At 42.9% G+C, this 15504-nt stretch overlaps 1 protein-coding gene and 1 long non-coding RNA gene across 9 annotated transcripts in view; both read right to left on the reverse strand.

Annotated features, from left to right (window-relative positions):
• ELMO1 (engulfment and cell motility 1) overlaps positions 1-1972 on the reverse strand; it is a 315282-nt gene extending 313310 nt beyond the window's left edge. For 2 of the 7 annotated variants that reach the window (XM_065051841.1, XM_065051834.1), the window contains exons 1-2: positions 1748-1972; positions 591-661 (exon numbers count right to left, since the gene is read on the reverse strand). The gene's annotated coding sequence lies outside the window, so the exon portion shown is untranslated. Of the gene's footprint in view, positions 1-590; positions 662-749; positions 964-1196; positions 1414-1566; positions 1659-1747 lie in introns of those variants that run through there. The other 5 variants (XM_065051840.1, XM_065051833.1, XM_065051836.1 and 2 more) reach the window with 4 other exon arrangements.
• A 4393-nt stretch (positions 1973-6365) lies between these two features.
• Positions 6366-13436, reverse strand: LOC110357132 (uncharacterized). Of its 2 annotated transcripts, none has more exons than XR_010470181.1 (3): positions 13360-13436; positions 8325-8421; positions 6366-6572 (listed from the first exon to the last, which is right to left on the reverse strand). It is a non-coding gene; the product is annotated as an uncharacterized LOC110357132 (long non-coding RNA). The 2 variants fall into 2 exon arrangements; XR_010470180.1 differs by having other exon boundaries at positions 13356-13436.
• Positions 13437-15504: the final 2068 nt, after the last annotated feature.

Raw genomic sequence — 15504 nt, forward strand, 5'->3', positions numbered from 1 at the left:
CAAACTGGAAGAACTTTCTGAAAATTCAAATATATTGTTCTTTACTGTGTGAAATTCTGCATAAGTCACTCACTCAAGCAGGAATGACAGGGAAAGAATGGGACTAATGCGAACAATGAATGATCCATAAATGTCTACAAGATTATATAACTGCAGATAAGCCAGCATGCATGTATGTGTGTGCATTTGTGGGAAAGGAGGGGAAAGAGCTAAGGGGAAAAGGAGGAAACAACGTCCTCAGTCACAGGACTTTGCGCAGTTCTCAGTCAATTTCCTCCTCTTCCCAAAAGATAAATATTTTAACCAGGGGCAATCAGGCAGCTGAGGGAGAAAAGCAAAAGAAAACACATTTGCTTATGAATGCACTTCAACACATCCCTTGCTGAAATTGCACCGTAACTGCTGTGTCATGAAATACAGCTCACAGGCAACCATGTTTATACTTAAGCAATTAACACACAGTACATTTCCTGCACTGTTATTATCATTGGCACTCTCAATGTGTTTGTTGCACATTTTGAGCCTTGGCAGGTTAAAATGTATTCTTACAAACTTAACAGCAAAACGTTGCTGATTCGAAATGTACTCACTGTTATTTTTCAGGAACTCCAATATTTACTTTATACCATTCTCAGGGGAGAGCTGGACAGTTGTATTAGTTCTGCAAGGAAAAGATATTCAAAATAAACTTTGTAAGGGCTTCAAGCCAAGGAACTTTCAAAACGTAACTTTTTGGACCCGATACCCACTTGCTCTACAAGGCTGCGCACCGTTGCTCTGCATAATGGCCATCCACATTTCACCGAACAATCATTTCATCTGACATTGATAAGCGGTTTCATCGCTTGCACGAGCACAAACTTAGGAAAAGGCACACGCACCCTGCCGAAGGCTCTTGAAGGCCAGTGGGAGGCATGCCCTGGCAGGAGAAGGCTGGGTACCAATGCCGAGCCGAGAGCCTGCCTGCTTGCGGGGATGCACTTGCTTAAAAGTTGGTTTCTCCTCCCGAGCGGCGCCCGCGGCTGTGCCGACACTTGCTGCGGTCGGAGCCTCCGCCCGAGCCTGACCCCGCGCCTTAACCCCCGCGGGACCTGCTGAGCCCGGTGCCCCCAAAGCCGCCCGCCCTCCCGGCCACCCGCAACCGCGAAGCGACGCGCCGGCCCCGCCGGGTCAAGCCAGGCCCCGCCACCACTCACCCCCCGGCGCCCGAAGGTGCGCGGCCCCCGCCCGCCGCCCCTCACCAGCGGCCTCCGACCACTTGGTGCAGCTGAGGGCGGACACGGCCGCCTGGGGCACGGGATGGGGCTGAGGGGGAACCGGAGCGGGAAGGAGGCGGTGGCGGAGGGGGAGGCGCAGGCGAAGTCGCGCCGGGCGGCTGTGGAAGGAGCGGCCGCGGGCCGGCGGAGAGGGCAGGGCGGCGGGAGGAGCCGCTATGCGAGGCGGGCCGGGCCGTCCCCCCCGCCCGCAGCCGCCGGCCGAGGCCCCGCTGCACTGACAAGCACGAGGCTGCGCTTCCTCGCAGCAACAGCGGCCGCTCCCGCCGGCCGCCCCCCGCCCGCCACCTACCCCCGTGGGGACCGGCCGCTGGCGCCCGCCACGGGCAGGTGCGGGGCTTGCGGGCCGCCTGCCCGTCCCGTCCCGTCCCTCCTCCCCGACTGCTCCCCTGCACCGCCCGGCCAGCGCCGCAGCCCGCCCCGGCCACCCGCCCCACCGCCGCTTCCCAGCGCCAGCCCCGTGGCTCGCCTACCTCCCAGGGCGGGCAGCACCGCCCCCTCCCCGCGGCGCAGAGCGGGGAGCCGGACTCCGCGCCTCTGCCAACGCTGCCTCGGTGGGCTGCGCTGCGCTGCCGCCGGCGCTACCCCATCCCGGGGCTCGCAGAGGCACTCCGCGGCTCCCTGCCGCCGCTCTCACTTCCTCTTCCTTCCTCCTGCTGGCCCGGCCGCGACGTGCAGCCCCGGGTCGGCCGCCGGCAGGGTGTCCCGCGGCTCGGCAGCACCTGCGCCGGGGGCGACAGCCGCCCACCCCTCCGCCTCTACCTGCTCCTGCGCCGCCCGGGAGCGCCGCTTCCCCCGCGCCGTGCGGCTGATGTCCCGCCTCCTGCAGTTTCTAATGAGGGATTTTAGGGCTTCCTTGTTGCCTTTGGAATAACTATTTATTTACTGTTGCTGCTTTGCTTCCTAGCTGAGCAGCCTCACAGCCTGCAAGCTGCGGCGTACCTGTATTTTCCCCTCCGAAGAGGGCGAGCAGCCAGGGTAACCCAGGGGAGCCCGGGACGCTCCGCTCCGCACACCGGGCCCGGCCGGGAGGGGGCGGCAGCGCTCTCGCTCCGCGCCGGACCTGCCGATCGGCCGCCCCCGGGTACCGGCTCCCTCCCGGGCTGGTGTGTCGAGCATCCTCGGGGCCTGTTAAAAGTCGGTGTGAGATGAGTGCCCCACTTGTGCCTTTCGCTTGCTGAAAGAGTTAAACATCAGATCACTGTTTTTTGTTCTAAGCCTTCCTAAAAGAAAAGCAGTCAATAAGTTTTTGGGGGTATTTTATGCCTTAACTCATAGCTACTATATGGGCTACACGCAATATGTGACACTACAAGCCATCAAATTATGTTTTCTAATACTGCAAACTGTGAGGTTCTTGTTTTTTGTTTGTTTGTTTTAGTAAGTCCTGTACATTTCACTTTGGTAAGAGCTGATCGCATAGCTGTGAAGCCTTTCTGTGGTACAGCAACTTTTATTGTCTGGTATAACAAAATTTTCCCTCTGTGAACTATTACATGACACGTGAGGATCAAAACTTGCAAAATTACTGGCTCTAATCTTGCAAATATTTATGCATGAGAGTATCTTTATGCAGGTTAATAATTCCCCGTGATTTCCTATAAAGCCACTCTCCTGCAACACCCAGGTCCTCAGACCACAATAACGCTGTTATGCATCATCTGACATTTATGACGCTCATTACCTTGAAAGTACCACAGCCACCTACTAGGATTATATACAGCAGAACTGCTGGGGGCTTTTCAGAAGAGGAAGCGGGACTTCATTCTCCCCTTAGGCTGTAATGTACCATGTCAGTGATATACTAGATCTGAGCAAATACTTCATGCTAAATCTGAGCAAATACTCCCATGTGAGGCAATAAATGGCATGACTCACCTGAGTCACACATTACTATATTTATAGGACTAGAGCACAGACTCTACCAAATGACAGAGACTAAGACTACACCCCCAAAACATGAAAGCTCCTTTTCACACATGTAAAAATCACCTGCCTGCTCACCTTTCCTATAGCACCTCGCAGGCTGGTGTGTGGCATGGGTGGCAACAATGAAAATCAGGGGAGCTGGGGCACAAAACATCTCAGTTCTACATTCTAAAACTTCGCTATGGCAGGAATTCCCTGCAATCAAATAACATTTCTTTAAAGCCATTGAGTTCTAGGACCTCCTTAAATGTTAAAATCCATGGAGAAGCTGGACTTCACACATTGAACTGAAAGGTGTTGGTTACTGTGTTTAGTATACATTTTAAAGCACATTTTCATATTGCTTTTTTAAGGTGGAACTCCAAAACTGAAAATGTGAGGTGCATATATAATATAATGCTCCCTATATATACTGAAAACCCTTATCAGACCATCCCAAGAGTTTCTTATTGCTGCACAGAGTTTATTGAAAGGGAGACAATATCAACACCAAATAAATGGCTGTTCAGTTTGCATTTGAACTATTTCTGTAATACTGAGACTTTTTTCTGTATGTGTTACCTGCATTTTGGTGCTTGAAATGAACGCAAAAAGTGTTTACGACTTAGAAAAGGGCCTTGTAAACAAACATGAGATGTGCAAGAAAGTTTTGCTTACCTCATTTTCCACTGTTAGCTCAGGACCGCTTTACCAGTATGCTTATGTGGGGGGCTGGTTTCATTTGTGAAAATAAATGCACTTATACATGGTGGTAGGAAATATGTTTGGAAGACTATTAAGAATGAACAATACTTTAAATGCAAAATTTTTTTTTCCTTGTTTTTGTTTTTCAGACTCAGCAATGAAAATCATTAAAACTGATTTCAGCTGTATATTACCACAATAGCTGGATTTTAAACAGTGGGGGAGAATGTTTATTTAACAATGCTATTGTTAGACAGTTTAGAAGAAAATTTGTGAAAAAAATTCTACTACTTTATGGGGACAAATTTAAGCACACCATTCTACTGCAGCATTCAAGAGAGAGACAGAGCAAACTAGAAATCTGGATAGCACACTTCACTGAAGCCTTCTGTTTATCACTGTCCCTATCTAATATCCATAGCATTGCAACTATTGCATCAACGTTGCATTATTTTTGCTCTCCAAAATCCCAGGGAACCTTTACTCAGAATACGTGTGTACAAAAGCACTTGGCTGCTATGGCCATTTCCTAATTTATTTAGTAGTAGTCATCCCTTTTGTGATGTCTGCTACCAAAGCACTTGTTATCTTTACAACTGATGCTTTTACAGCCAATACCGGAGTTGTTCTTATGATGTCAGTATAAGATGTTTGCTAAGTAATTCTAGAAAGCCAGAAGAGTGAGCGCAGGAACAGAAAACATCGAGAATTAAGCATTTTAATTGGTGTGGCTATTCCAGCTACGGCCTTAAAAAGAAATAAGTAACTAAATAAAGGAATTGCCAGGAAGGACTGCTGCTTGGCTCAGCTGACAACAAGGATGTTTCAGGATAGTCCTGTAGGTGCTGATCACCTGTCAAAACCTGGCCTGTAGAAATCTCAACTTGACTGTCCCAAAACTGTAGAAAGAAACAAAGCCATTAATCACTTTTGACAGTGAAAACCTTAGATCCTGAGATGAAAGAGCTCCTGATAATTTTTGAAGAAGTTCAGTTTTGTCGTGGTACTTCTGGCCAAAACCTTCCCGAGGCACAGATTATTCAAGAGTCTTTGTTATGCCCAAAAGCAAACATGGTTGGATTTTACTGTGCCTATAGGCTTTATGAAAGTCATAACCTACAGAATCTTGTTCATAACCACTAAAGCATATCAGGGATGCCAGCTATAATATAGAAACAAAATACAGGATTATTATTGCATTTTGGCTTTTTAGAAGTCACATATAAATTTATCTTCACTTTGACAATTCTAGCTATTGTATTTGAATGAAAACATTTTGTTTCTATATACATGCACACATGTGACTGTATAGTCTATTAGAAATTTTTGAATAGGTCCTGAAAACCTGACCTAAATTCACAATAATGACATCAATAAAATGGACTGTATCAGAAACTTCAAGTTCATTTTTCTAAGCTGCAATATGCTTGCACATCTCTATACTTCAGTCCCTAAATTACAGTTGTTCACTTTTATAGACTTACGTATGTATTAATTTTATTTTCATATATACATTTATATTGGTGCAGGACAATTAAACAAGGTCAGTATTACATAAAGGTTGTTATGACTCAGTTTTAGTATACCTATTCAGACTGTAAATCTGCTGCTATATATTAATTTGTATACAACATATGTGGGAAGGCGATAACGTTTGCAGAATAGCCATCTTAACGAAGAAATAAATATATCTCATATAAGACGTTTTAATTAACCTACAAACAACCTAATTCTAAAAAGTATTTTGGGTCTGCATATGGACTCATTTCTATCTTATCTGAACACAGATTTACAATAAAATACATTGTTAAAAGTTAAGGTTGTGAAATTATAATAGTTTTGATTATTACACCAGTTATTAAATCCAAGCATGAACAAGCAGGAAAACTAAGAGGTCAGGAATGACCCTCAGAGTTCTTATGCCATTTACCTATCATGTCTCTAGGAAGAAACACACACCTCTGCAAAATGTTTTTACTGCCACTTAGTTGTTCTTCTATGTTTTAGCTTGCCTATGAAGAACTCTTCAGGAATTCATGAACAATAAAGCTTAGAAGTGATTTCATCACAGTCTGCTACTGTTGGAAGGATACAAACTTTGGAAGAGCTAGAAAAGTTAAAAAACAAAACAAAACAATTTGATGTTGAGGTTCAGCAAGCTCTGAACATCAAAGGAGCTTCTCTCCTGTTGCAGTGAAAATAATTGCTGGAGCTGTCCAATGGTTGTCATAAGTTGGTCCTGGCCAGAAAAGTTTAAATCAAACCAGGCATTTTGCTGAGACATTGGTACAAGCAAAATCTCACTTTTATAACTTCAAGCAGGAATTCAAGGGAGTCCTGTGATCTGCAATATGTAGCAAATGCAGTGATATTTCCCAGCTTTCATGTAAAGCCTAGCAATTCTCACTTACTTTGATAAGAAATTCTGTACACCTATTTAAAAAACAAGGAATTTGTCCAGTTCTCATTGTGTTCACTCTGGAATCTGTGGCAGATTCATGTGTTAGAAAGGAAGGCTTACCACAGCATTGTCATCAGTAGAAGGAGTGGCCCAATAATCATGGTTTTCACTCTCTGTTCCCAGGGCTTAACTCACCCCTCATGGAAATGAGCAGAAATTCCTCTTTTGGCAGAAACAGCATTGGATCATGTTCAAATAATGAAGAAAAGTGTCTGGTGCTTGACCTAAGGAATAGGAAGATGATTATCAGTCATCTTAACCTACAGGCCGTGATGTCCAGCTGTGCACCTTGACAAAAGAAGATGACCAACACCAACATGAACCAGAACAAGCCCCAAGGTCCTTCTGGCTGCTGGATGTGTGACTGCTGGCTGGGTTTGTTCCCCTTGCTCTGTGTAACACCAGCAGTTTATCAACAACTACTATGCAGAGAGTTTAGCAGAGACAACAAGAGAACTTGATTTCTTCACAACTCCAAGTCCAGATGCCTGGCTGAAAGAAGAGACACTAAAAGTCCTTGGAGAAGACACTAGAGTAACTTTAATCACCTTTCCAAGACATAACAGAATTGTTTGCTGCATGTCATGTTTTCTTCTCCACCACACAGTGACGTTCCTTATATCTTCTGTCAGGTTAACTTTTTTACAACAAAACCTCCTACTTGTTTCAACCACATTTAAGGATCAATATATTTTCTACTCATTTTAGCCTTTGTTTTATTTCTGTCTTCTTGAAAGGACAGAGCTGGGCAGTCAGGGAATTGAAACTCCTGAGTTTTGATTCAACTGCGAGCCCTTAACCCACCATATAACTGTGGGTGAACTGTATAAGCTTGGAGAATTAATTTCTTACCCTCTTTAATTTCTTTCCTTTTGTTCTGTTGTTGTTTGGTTGTTGTTGGTTTGGTTTGAGTTTCATGTGTGTGTGGTTTTATTTTTTGTTTGTATTTTTTTGTTTGGTATTTTGTTTTTGTTGGTTGGGTTGTGGTTTTTGTTTTGGTTTTGTTGTTATTGTTGTAGTTCAGGGCTTTTTACTTGTTTGTTTTTCTAACCTTGTCAGTTTAAGCTGTAAGTTTTCCAGGACAGATTTTTTTTTTTCTATGTGTATTTGTAGATATCCAATATATTTCAGCTCCAATTTCATTTGAGGTCTCCTAGTGCAACCACAGCACAGTTATTATTAATAATCCTAGCCTTTAGAAGAAACTCACTGAATTTTGATTGAGGTTTCTACTTCTTTACCCAGTCTGCTATCCTGTTCAATTTGTAGGTAATAACATTACTGGCCAGTGCACAAGCCATAGAAAACTTAAACAAGAAAAGCTGTAAAACTTAGGGGCTTTTCACTCCTTTGACAGGCTGCAAACTTTTTTCAACATTCACTCATTTTCTAGTCACCTTGTGTTCCATACAGGTTAATATTTGATTAAAGTGTTCTATTTTTATCAATTTATCAGCTGTGTTGCATGTGCAATTGAGGTTCAGAGGGTGCCAAGTCATGCCATATACTACTACAGATCTTTAATATTAAAGACCAAGTTCCATCCTTTCTGGGCAGCAGTGGTGTTATTTATATTGCAACAGGCTACAGAGATTTCAACTAGCAAGAAGCCTAAACACTGCCCAAACTCATGGTAAATGCCATCCTTTCTCTGAAACACAGAGTTATCATGTAAGGAAAACAAGCAGGTACAGAGGAGGTCATAGAAGTATCATAACATCTGTCTCTAGCGATGGCACAGGACGATTCACTACCAGTCAAGGTCAAATTCTCCTGTCCCAAATCACAGCACAACAAATACTGCTGCACTTGCAAACCCTCCTTAGGACTTACTCATAAGTCTTTTGACGGATTTGTGACTTTCTTGCTGGAAATAACAGACTGTTCTGTCTATCACCCATTTTAATCCTTTCATAATATTAATCGATCAACAGTCACTGCTGGCAACAAAGTAGCAATAAAGAGTACAAGCTCACTGCTCGGAGGTGTGCTCGATGCCCACTTTCCTAATGAGGTGATTAACTTCAAATGCCTCACGGTATGAATCCAGGCAAGCAAGTGGCACTCCAGCAGCTGCAGAAAAAGCACAGATGCACTTGTGAATGCATTTCAGCGTTGGCACTTGTCCTTTCCTCTTCTGCATTTATTATTCCATTATAATGGAAAGTCACTTTGCTTATACAATATTTTGCCCTGCTGTCATATTTTATTTTGCATATTTCTTTAGGACTGTAATGCTCATGGCTGAAAACGACTGTCCATGCCAAAAAAAATCATGAGGCTTCAGAATTAGTTATAAAGGACTTCTAAAAACATTCTAGTCTTTATTCCTTAGATAGTATGGTATCCTAAATAATGTTTATTTAGAACAAACATACAAAAAATTGGGCTGCAATTTTCAAAATGACCTACTTCAATGTATATGACTCTTCAGATAAACTGAAAGGCCTTAAATACTATGTTTTATTCACATAATTGCTGGACTATGTATTGATTTATGGGAACTCTGAAAAGCTGGGGCAAAGGTCTTGTAGGTAACATCCTGGAGGTCATTCACTATTCTCACACCCCCATGTTTTAATGAGTTTCTCTTACCTACTTATATCACCCATTTTTCACACCTCCTTTTTGGTTTTTCCCTGTTGCCATTCCCCTTTTATTCAATAGCTCAAAGTACTGTGTGCTTATTTATAATCAAAGCCTCAAGGAAGTTGCAGCCTTGATACGTATATTCCATTGCTAACCTATTGTGGATGCTGCATCAGATTTCTCTCATCACTCTGAGAATGTCCAAAGTTCCATTCCCAAGCCTGAAGTAAGAGACTGGAGAATTATTTATTAGCTGAAACGTGGAGTTCTGAGTCAACAAAAGCTGTTTATGGATTTGTATCAAACTTGATGAATAATTTTTTCACTTATTCTTTTTAAAAAAGTGGAAGTCTTTAAACTGGCATTTCTAAATAACAGAATAAAGCAAAGCTCATCACCTTTCAATACTTCAGCTACCTAAAGTTCTTATTCTTTAATCCAATGCAGAAAATGAAATTAAATATTTTATTCAGCACAAAATCAAAAGAAAAAAAAAAGTGTGGTAGTGGAACACCATTTTGGTTAAAAATGAAACAATTTTCAAATGAATCAAAAAACATTTAGAGCATGGAAAATGTTTTCCAGTTCAGCTAACAAATCAATGGACACTTTTGTAGGTCTAATTCACACCCTTTTTAATGGCTTAATATTCAAAGGACTGAGCACCTGCAGCTCCTATTCTAATTGGACATTTATAAGTCAATAGGAGCGTCTAGATGCGCACCAGTTGTGAAAAAAAAAAAGAGCCTTTAATTTGTCACAAGTGTGTAAGTAGGAGTAGAAGTGCTCAACTTCACACTCCCCCACTTGCAAACCTTGACTACTACAAAAGGATTGCAATTCTCCTGCCTCACAGGGAGCCTGAATTCCTGCCCCAGGATACAAGATGTCCCTGCTGACTTTCCAGTCTAAATTGGGAAAAAAAATGGTCCTCTTACATCCTAAGGACTAATTAGTCAATGCCTGTGAAGCCCTCTGAAAGGTGAAAAGTGTATCTGTGCTTTACCATGACAGATGGCTACGGTTTAATTCTAAAGGTTTTCTTTAAAAAAACTGTTTTGTGGGAGCACTCACTCTCTTCACTGTCCACTAGTGCAGATGATTCATTCTGAACTGGTGTACAGATGGAGGAACAGGATGGCAAAACCTCTGCTCTGGCTGTGAGCATTCAAAGAGAAGAAACTTTAATATCGATTGACTTTATGAACCAGAGTTCCCCACTGTCTTGTGGTAGTGTAAATTATCATAAAATGCTGCCAATTCTGCTTTCTCTTCTCCTTCCTGTCTGACAGCATTACAGGATAGCTTCCCAAAAGTAAATGAAGTGCAAGACTTATGGGGAATTGAATGCTCTATGTGTCACTGAAAGTAGCACACTACACCGTGTTCCCACACCTGTCCCCATGCCTTGTTGCAATTAGCATCTTGCACAGATCCTCCAACATATGTTTGCTTTGTCATCCTGTGGAATATTCCACTACACTACACAAAGCAAGCTGTCAAAGGCTTTGCTGGAAGAAATAATGAGTAATGATTTATGATAAAATCAGCACTGCGATCCTCTGCTGCAAAAATTGGTGTGGTGTAAAAACAGCAAGAAGGCAGCTCTCGAGCTTTCGGTAATTGGCTTATCAATTCTGACCCATTGCTCAGGAAACATAGACCTATGCTTATATACTGTGTGTGATTTATGGAAGAACCCAGAGGGAGAGAATATAACAAATACAAGCAGGATTTTGCAGGCTGATCTTGCTAACCATGGCAAGCCTGCCCACCAGAACAGCTCAGATCAGCAGTACTTTCAAATGGACAATATTGCAGAGTCCAGATTACTCCTACAGACATCAGGACAGTACGTTCATTGATAAAGAGTAAGATAAGCCTTCTAAAGGAAGAGATTAAAATATTTCCTACCAGAGCTGTATTTATTTATTTATTTATTTTAAAAAAGCTCATAAATAAGATCACTCACCCTCCTCTCTCAAACGTGTTTTCAATGGTGCTGTTTTCTGGAAAATTTTCCCCCTCCCAGATTTTTAATTTGGCTAAATTACAGAAGGCTTGATCATAGACATCATTTGGTTTTTGTTCTGCTTTTTGGCCCTTCTCCCCCACAGTTTTTGTCACTATAGATGCATGTTAGGCACATACATATCGAGAAGAGCTCTCAGTCAATGCTACCCTGTTGAGTAGGTACACCCCCTGGCATTTGAAGAGTGGCAGCTGACCTGATGTGTGACCGTGGCTCCTTTTTTATTTCCTTCTTTTTCCATGGGGGAACAAGGTCTAAAGTGGTGGTGAGGAGCTTAGCAGAGGAAGGATGAGGAGCTTTCTCCAAGAAGCATGAAGTAAGCAACCCTGCAATGCTAGGCCACCCATTTGGACAGGCAGCCAGTCTCAGTGCTGCTGCAGAGTCCTTGCTTTGCTTCAGCAGAAAGCTGGGCTCCTCTGGCTTCTACATTTCTTCCTGATGAATGCTCAACCTTCTCCTCAAGAGCAGGCAGCATCTGACATGTCTCAAAAGGGACTTTATCAGACAGCAGTCCCCACGCTTCATTATCAGGTCACACTATGGGCATGGGTGCTCAAGGCTTTCTCTAGACTGAGAACTTTTATCTGGATGAAATTTCCCCTGCACCTACCCACTTCCCTATTGCTCAGAATGAGAAGCTGGGCAGTAACTTGTTTGAAAAAGATACTGACTGTCAAATGAAACTTAACTCGCTTTGCTGTAATTCTAACCAAATTAGAGCTATCACATAAGGTCTCTGACCATATCTTACTTGTCTTGAGACTAGTTTTATCAGCTACATCTTACTGTTATTTCTGACTTCATGCTGTGTCCTGTATCATTAGTCAAATATTTCAGACCTCTCAGCTTTTATTTTTTCCTCATTAGAAAGAGATAGTCAAGTGGAGCTTCCTGTCTTTGATGAAGACTCATCTATTTACAGAGAATACAACTAAATTGGATTTCCTTTAGTATAACAGAAGTGAAACGACAACAAAGAACTAAATTACTTCGTTCATCTTTACTTAGTCCAAAAGTTTTCCCTGTACTTTTTTCTCTGTCTGTGTTCCAGTTACATTGCTTGGGCTTTTCTATCACTACGTCTCTGATGTGTTGTGTTTTTCATACACTTAACTCTCCTCCAGTGAATTCCTCAATGCCATTCCCCCTTCTTCCATTGTTTGCCCCAGGAAATCTCCTCAGATAGAAGAGATGGACAGAGTGAAGTCAGTTTGTTTAAAGATGGTCTAGTGCAACAATATTGGGTTCTCACCAGTTATAGATAAAATATCCTGTAGCTGGCTCTCAGTATTTTAAAGATGTCTTTCATAACTGAAACAATTTAAACATTTTTCTGCTTCATTTTTTTTGCCTTTCTCCTCTGCATGGGTTTCTCTCTGGCACTGCCAGAGACGAAAGGCAAAGGACAGTTTCCAAAGGTGCATTGCAGTCTCCTAATGCATTAAATTAAATCTGCTTTGGGAGTCCCCCAGAACAGATGAACTTCATTCTTTTGCAGTAGATTGACCCACTGCCTTGGCGGCACTATTCCTAGTTGTGCCAGCAGCAGTTCTCTCTTCTGCTCACCCACACATCCCTAAGTATTGTTTGTCTCACTATTTTGTTCTCCATGTTTATCTGGACTATTTATCTTGCTGCTTTACTAGCCATCAGGTCATCTTACTTTCTTCCTTGGTAGCCACTTTTGTTCAAGGCTTTGTGTTTTTAGAATGACAGTGAGGGGGCTTATTTTATCTCAGAAAGGCAGCAGCTCTGTCGCCCCTGTCCCCTTCATCTTTTGTGACCTATTTCACCATCAAAGAGTTGTTATGACAAGAGCCAGGCAATTTTATTTCTTTGTTTTCCTCTCAGGCTCTTCCTTCCCATGACTTGCTGCCATGCCATTACATCAGCTTGTGGATTCTGACACTCATCAATAAACCAGCAAGATACAGGCTTCACAGCACAAATTCCAACTGAGTCCTTTTTACACAGCTGATAAAATGCATTTTTGTGCTCATCCTACGCATCGGTAGAAGGTTTGTACTCAGTGCCCATGCGCTCTCCATGCTGCCATTTGGATACTGCAGTGCAAATTCTTTCCTATATGGGAATCCAGCCATCCCTGCTGGCAGCTGCTTGGTTTTTCAATGCTCTGGACAGTTCTTCCACAGAAGAGCAAGCCGTTTACCCCAGTCAAGGATGCTTCCTGGCACTCAGTGATGTATGAAAGATCATCCCTGGTTTGCTCCTCTGGCCAGCTTGCACACTCACTAGACTGCTGTGTCTACCTGGAGTAGTAGATAAAGCCCTTTAGAGGGCTTCTTTGCACTGTCAAGCACTGTAAACATCGCTTCCTGGTAGTTGTGGAGCAACCTGCATTTCATTGCATGTACATAGGACTTACCTACCCTAGGTCAACTCCTCTGACTCAGACAGATCCCAGGCCATCCTGTATCTCTTATGGAGTTATTTCCACAGCCAGCATTAAAAAAGAAAAGAAAAAAAAAAAAAAAAAAGAATTAAAACTACTGTGGGCGCTTGCTCCCCTCTCACCCTGCCTGCTTTCCCTCCAGGCTCGGGCAGCCCATTCTTCTTCTGCTGTCACACTTCCCTAGATCCACCGTGCTGCATCATCTCCTCCCACTGCCTCACCTTGACATTCTGCCCAAGGCAGCTCTGGAGGAATCAGCTGCTCTAACCAAACCAGAAAAGCAGCTGTAGGTGTCTATCTGTCACACACACAGCTTCATTCCCTCACTCCCTGTTATTCTCAACTGGGTAATAAACAAAAATCTACTGCTTTGTTTCCAGAAAACCCTAACAGTCCTCTCAGGGGCATCCACCCCACATACAGTTTAGAATAAGGCCCCAGGCACACAAGCGGAAGAAACCAGAAATACATTTTTCAGAACAACAGAAGAGGCTTTATATTGCAACCCATCTCTCTCCAGTATGTCTTTTAAGTCTAAACCCACCAAAAAACCCCATGTCTATGCTTCCCAGCACTAGCAGACGGTTCTAAAGACAAGCCCTGAGTTCAGTGCATTCAAAATGGTCCTTTTTTTCCTTTTTTGAGCTGTCACTAAAGCCCATTCCAAGCTGCCATTTGGAAACAAGTAAGTTGCTGAAGCACTTTAAAACATTTTCCCGAGGAACATCTTTCTGTCTCTTCTTGCTTTCTATAATCACAATATCAGAATGAGGAGCTCATAACTTATGTTAAAAACACAGGCATCTCAAGAGAAGTGGGAAGAAAGTGTTCCTGCTGGTCTGTATCATGCAGTTTGATATGCTGTGTGCTGCAGATCGCTTGCGAACCCAAATGATGCCAACTGTGCTGTAATTAACACAGAGTGCCTGATGCAGGGAAGGTGGTCACTCATTCTTGGAAATCATTGAGGGTTTTTTTCCCCCCAGAGATGGACTAAGCAAAGAGTTACTGGACTTGTATTCTTTTGTGAAGTCCCATTATCAGCATGCTCTGTTACAGGTTTTTTTTTCACTCGTTGCAAGGTGGGCCTTCATAAAAATAAAGAGAAAGCCTGAACGCTCTCTGTGAAATATGAAGGTGTTAAAAGATCTGTTTTCTCGCCCTCTAGAGAATTTACAAATAAAACCATGGGGATTTATTTTATTATTTTTTATTTTTTTAGCCAGATGGTGAGACTAAAAATAGGAATGAGCATTGCTTGATAGGAACACTATAGGGAGGGGGCTTCTGGATAGTTTTGGAGGGTGCAGACAGCCTACTGCTGAAGAAGTACTAAAAATAGATGGCATATTGGATCTGGTGAGGATGAGAAAACCTAATTATTTGCTGTAATTAGTTGCATCCCAAGATGAGGGGGCCGGATGCTGAGTGGTGTGGCTCAGCAGCCACCCATTAAAATCAAGAGGCCTCAATTGTTTTTTCCAGCTGGGCGTCTGGTCCTGGACTGCCTGCTGCAATCATGGATCTTAAGCAGATCTGTCTGATGTGGGATGTTGTACATACTTGCAAGAAAAACAGAACACCAATGCACTTCCACAGGATCAGAGAAACTGTATTATTCTCAAGCAAGCCTGTTGACCAAACGATCTCTGGGGTCTTTTCTTGGGACAAAAGAATTACAGAGCAACTACTGATCTCAACTATGAAATATGTAACCAAAAGTATCACATTTCTGCAGCAGTTCATTTCTGGAATTTCTGAAAGTAGTATGTTTTCCCAAACCCAGTATCCTCACAGTACCTGCATAGTTATATTAGCTCTACAGTTGCCAACTTCTCTCTTGTTCTCAAGAACCTTTTAGTGCATTTTCCCTAGATGATGAGCAGTGCAGAACTACTTCTTTTTGAGGTGTTGCATTTAGTCATCTCTTTGTGTGAAATAGAAATGAGATTGTAAATGAAAGAATACCCTTGAGGAGAGTTCTGGAAAAGATGGGATTAAAAAAAAAAAAAATCAGGACCTGAAAGTAGGGGACCTAAATGCCAGAAGTGGCTATGTTGTTTTAGCAAGGTTACTGGGGACAAAAGAGCCTAAGCGAGCTTCATTTATTCTGCAAAGCGAA

This window comes from Columba livia, chromosome 2, assembly GCF_036013475.1.
Source record: "Columba livia isolate bColLiv1 breed racing homer chromosome 2, bColLiv1.pat.W.v2, whole genome shotgun sequence".
In the NCBI taxonomy this organism is placed as follows: Eukaryota; Metazoa; Chordata; class Aves; order Columbiformes; family Columbidae; genus Columba; species Columba livia.